The sequence below is a fragment of the Pleurodeles waltl genome, unplaced genomic scaffold (assembly GCF_031143425.1).
Source record: "Pleurodeles waltl isolate 20211129_DDA unplaced genomic scaffold, aPleWal1.hap1.20221129 scaffold_69, whole genome shotgun sequence".
In the NCBI taxonomy this organism is placed as follows: domain Eukaryota; kingdom Metazoa; phylum Chordata; class Amphibia; order Caudata; family Salamandridae; genus Pleurodeles; species Pleurodeles waltl.
Genome location: NW_027150390.1, coordinates 2273352 through 2278276, shown reverse-complemented (window position 1 = coordinate 2278276; position 4925 = coordinate 2273352). Strand labels below are relative to the sequence as shown.

General features: G+C 47.0%; 1 non-coding gene across 1 annotated transcript; it reads left to right on the top strand.

The window, feature by feature from the left end:
• The first annotated feature begins 2143 nt into the window (after positions 1 to 2143).
• Positions 2144 to 2215, top strand: TRNAG-UCC (transfer RNA glycine (anticodon UCC)). Its single transcript has one exon. It is a non-coding gene; the product is annotated as a tRNA-Gly (tRNA).
• Positions 2216 to 4925: the final 2710 nt, after the last annotated feature.

Sequence of the window (4925 nt, the reverse complement as noted above, 5' to 3'; positions counted from 1 at the left end):
CTAGCATGGATTGATTTTTTTTCTTGTGAGGACCACTCTCTCGTTTCCATGCTGCCAGAGCGGAAAAAAGCAGGCTTGTGCCAGCTTTTTGTGGGAAGAGACTGCTCAGCTATCGGTCTCTGCTCAAAGTCAGGGAGACAGATGGTCAGAGAATCAACCCTACACTTCAAAGGAAATGATGCACAGTTATGACCATTAACGAAAGATGGGACCCTCGCACTTCTTTCTGAGGCTGCTTGGAACGTTATTATTCCCTTTTTTGTCCTGCTATTATCAATCTCCTGTGAATTTCGTGGAGCTGTTTTCTTTCTCTACCCTGCTGTTTTTCCCTTGCTGCCAATATATGCTTATTTCAATGATTTGAACTGCTGCTTTCCCTTTCTCCTTTTCTGCGCAGCTTTTGCATTGGTTTCAATCTCCAGTTCCTTAGCAGTTGCAAGAACTTTTTTCCTGATTTTCATGTTGGTCTGTAAACCAAAAATACCTCTGATACTGGTGCAATATAGTCATTGAACTCAGGGTTGTGATGTCTAGAGTTTTAAAAAAACATATGCCACGGAGCGTTGGTGGTATAGTGGTGAGCATAGCTGCCTTCCAAGCAGTTGACCAGGGTTCGATTCCCAGCCAACGCAGTGCTAATATTTATACATTAAGCAAGCTGTAGCTATTCTAACGCAATATGTTAAAAAAAAGAGAAATATCTTGACCAGATTACTCAGCTATTAGATAAATAATAAACAAAGACATAGGCAAGCATCCCAAAAGCCCCGTCTGCGACTTTCTATGTCCTGAAATTTTTATATTTTACAAACAGCAGTCACCACTCACAACTGCTGGTAATAAATGGGCTGCAGGGGGGCAGGCAATGAAACGGCTAAGCCCTTCTGCCCGACCAGCCTTTAGAACTGCAGCATCTCTGCAGTAAAAAGTGTTTCAGGTCAATATGTCTCCCCTGGAAAAAATGTGCGAGACCCACCACCAATAAATGTGGCAAAAGTCCCCAACATTTTCTGCATATTTGTGCTCTTACCTGAAAGCAGCGCCACCTTGTAGTCATCGCAGGCAACTGCAGCATACAACCAAATTTATCCGAGAGCAAAGTGAAAGAAACCCAAGGGAACAGCCCCTGTCTGCAGCAGGAAGGTTGGCTGCTTCGAATGGACAGAACTTCCAGTCCTAAGTCCACTCACGTCCCGAACACTCGCCCTCACCGGGTGCACCTCTGGCTCCCAGGTAAGGCCAAAACCTGAGCATGGTAGCGCAGGATCACAGAGAAGGAGCGGGTGGGGGTGCTTCTGTCTTGACAAAGGCGTGGCATGGCTAGTGACTGAGAGGGCCTTGACTTTCCCCTATGACTGACTGTGAGAGGGGAAGGCGAAGATTTTCTGCACCCAGCATGCCTTGTGACATTCTTAGGCAAATGAGGTGAGAGCCCTGCCAGAATAGCTCCAGCGATCCCATGCCACTCCTCTGAAGGCTCCTGATCTGCATAACCACAGCATTTTGAGCAGGAAGCAGAGTGGCGCAGCAGAAGCGTGCTGGGCCCATAACCCAGAGGTCGATGGATCGAAACCATCCTCTGCTAGCATGGATTGATTTTTTTTCTTGTGAGGACCACTCTCTCGTTTCCACGCTGCCAGAGCGGAAAAAAGCAGGCTTGTGCCAGCTTTTTGTGGGAAGAGACTGCTCAACTATCGGTCTCTACTCAAAGTCAGGGAGACAGATGGTCAGAGAATCAACCCTACACTTCAAAGGAAATGATGCACAGTTATGACCATTAACGAAAGATGGGACCCTCGCACTTCTTTCTGAGGCTGCTTGGAACTTTATTATTCCCTTTTTTTGTCCTGCTATTATCAATCTCCTGTGAATTTCGTGGAGCTGTTTTCTTTCTCTACCCTGCTGTTTTTCCCTTGCTGCCAATATATGCTTATTTCAATGATTTGAACTGCTGCTTTCCCTTTCTCCTTTTCTGCGCAGGTTTTGCATTGGTTTCAATCTCCAGTTCCTTAGCAATTGCAAGAACTTTTTTCCTGATTTTCATGTTGGTCTGTAAACCAAAAATACCTCTGATACTGGTGCAATATAGCCATTGAACTCAGGGTTGTGATGTCTAGAGTTTAAAAAAAACATATGCCACGGAGCGTTGGTGGTATAGTGGTGAGCATAGCTGCCTTCCAAGCAGTTGACCCGGGTTCGATTCCCGGCCAACGCAGTGCTAATATTTATACATTAAGCAAGCTGTAGCTATTCTAACGCAATATGTTAAAAAAGAGAGAAATATCTTGACCAGATTACTCAGCTATTAGATAAATAATAAACAAAGACATAGGCAGGCATCCCAAAAGCCCCGTCTGCGACTTTCTATGTCCTGAAATTTTTATATTTTACAAACAGCAGTCACCACTCACAACTGCTGGTAATAAATGGGCTGCAGGGGGGCAGGCAATGAAACGGCTAAGCCCTTCTGCCCGACCAGCCTTTAGAACTGCAGCATCTCTGCAGTAAAAAGTGTTTCAGGTCAATATCTCTCCCCTGGAAAAAATGTGCGAGACCCACCACCGATAAATGTGGCAAAAGTCCCCAATATTTTCTGCATATTTGTGCTCTTACCTGAAAGCAGCGCCACCTTGTAGTCATCGCAGGCAACTGCAGCATACAACCAAATTTATCCAAGAGCAAGGTGAAAGAAACCCAAGGGAACAGCCCCTGTCTGCAGCAGGAAGGTTGGCTGCTTCGAATGGACAGAACTTCCAGTCCTAAGTCCACTCACGTCCCGAACGCTCCCAAACGCTCATATCGGGCAAGCCCTCACCGGGTGCACCTCTGGCTCCCAGGTAAGGCCAAAACCTGAGCATGGTAGCGCAGGATCACAGAGAAGGAGCGGGTGGGGGTGCTTCTGTCTTGACAAAGGCGTGACATGGCTAGTGACTGAGAGGGCCTTGACTTTCCCCTATGACTGACTGTGAGAGGGGAAGGCAAAGATTTTCTGCACCCAGCATGCCTTGTGACATTCTTAGGCAAATGAGGTGAGAGCCCTGCCAGAATAGCTCCAGCGATCCCATGCCACTCCTCTGAAGGCTCCTGATCTGCATAACCACAGCATTTTGAGCAGGAAGCAGAGTGGCGCAGCGGAAGCGTGCTGGGCCCATAACCCAGAGGTCGATGGATTGAAACCATCCTCTGCTAGCATGGATTGATTTTTTTTCTTGTGAGGACCACTCTCTCGTTTCCATGCTGCCAGAGCGGAAAAAAGCAGGCTTGTGCCAGCTTTTTGTGGGAAGAGACTGCTCAACTATCGGTCTCTGCTCAAAGTCAGGGAGACAGATGGTCAGAGAATCAACCCTACACTTCAAAGGAAATGATGCACAGTTATGACCATTAACGAAAGATGGGACCCTCGCACTTCTTTCTGAGGCTGCTTGGAACGTTATTATTCCCTTTTTTTGTCCTGCTATTATCAATCTCCTGTGAATTTCGTGGAGCTGTTTTCTTTCTCTACCCTGCTGTTTTTCCCTTGCTGCCAATATATGCTTATTTCAATGATTTGAACTGCTGCTTTCCCTTTCTCCTTTTCTGCGCAGCTTTTGCATTGGTTTCAATCTCCAGTTCCTTAGCAGTTGCAAGAACTTTTTTCCTGATTTTCATGTTGGTCTGTAAACCAAAAATACCTCTGATACTGGTGCAATATAGTCATTGAACTCAGGGTTGTGATGTCTAGAGTTTAAAAAAAACATATGCCACGGAGCGTTGGTGGTATAGTGGTGAGCATAGCTGCCTTCCAAGCAGTTGACCCGGGTTCGATTCCCAGCCAACGCAGTGCTAATATTTATACATTAAGCAAGCTGTAGCTATTCTAACGCAATATGTTAAAAAAAAGAGAAATATCTTGACCAGATTACTCAGCTATTAGATAAATAATAAACAAAGACATAGGCAGGCATCCCAAAAGCCCCGTCTGCGACTTTCTATGTCCTGAAATTTTTATATTTTACAAACAGCAGTCACCACTCACAACTGCTGGCAATAAATGGGCTGCAGGGGGGCAGGCAATGAAACGGCTAAGCCCTTCTGCCCGACCAGCCTTTAGAACTGCAGCATCTCTGCAGTAAAAAGTGTTTCAGGTCAATATGTCTCCCCTGGAAAAAATGTGCGAGACCCACCACCGATAAATGTGGCAAAAGTCCCCAACATTTTCTGCATATTTGTGCTCTTACCTGAAAGCAGCGCCACCTTGTAGTCATCGCAGGCAACTGCAGCATACAACCAAATTTATCCGAGAGCAAGGTGAAAGAAACCCAAGGGAACAGCCCCTGTCTGCAGCAGGAAGGTTGGCTGTTTCGAATGGACAGAACTTCCAGTCCTAAGTCCACTCACGTCCCGAACACTCAGCCCTCACCGGGTGCACCTCTGGCTCCCAGGTAAGGCCCAAACCTGAGCATGGTAGCGCAGGATCACAGAGAAGGAGCGGGTGGGGGTGCTTCTGTCTTGACAAAGGCGTGACATGGCTAGTGACTGAGAGGGTCTTGACTTTCCCCTATGACTGACTGTGAGAGGGGAAGGCGAAGATTTTCTGCACCCAGCATGCCTTGTGACATTCTTAGGCAAATGAGGTGAGAGCCCTGCCAGAATAGCTCCAGCGATCCCATGCCACTCCTCTGAAGGCTCCTGATCTGCATAACCACAGCATTTTGAGCAGGAAGCAGAGTGGCGCAGCGGAAGCGTGCTGGGCCCATAACCCAGAGGTCGATGGATCGAAACCATTCTCTGCTAGCATGGATTGATTTTTTTTCTTGTGAGGACCACTCTCTCGTTTCCACGTTGCCAGAGCGGAAAAAAGCAGGCTTGTGCCAGCTTTTTGTGGGAAGAGACTGCTCAACTATCGGTCTCTGCTCAAAGTCAGGGAGACAGATGGTCAGAGAATC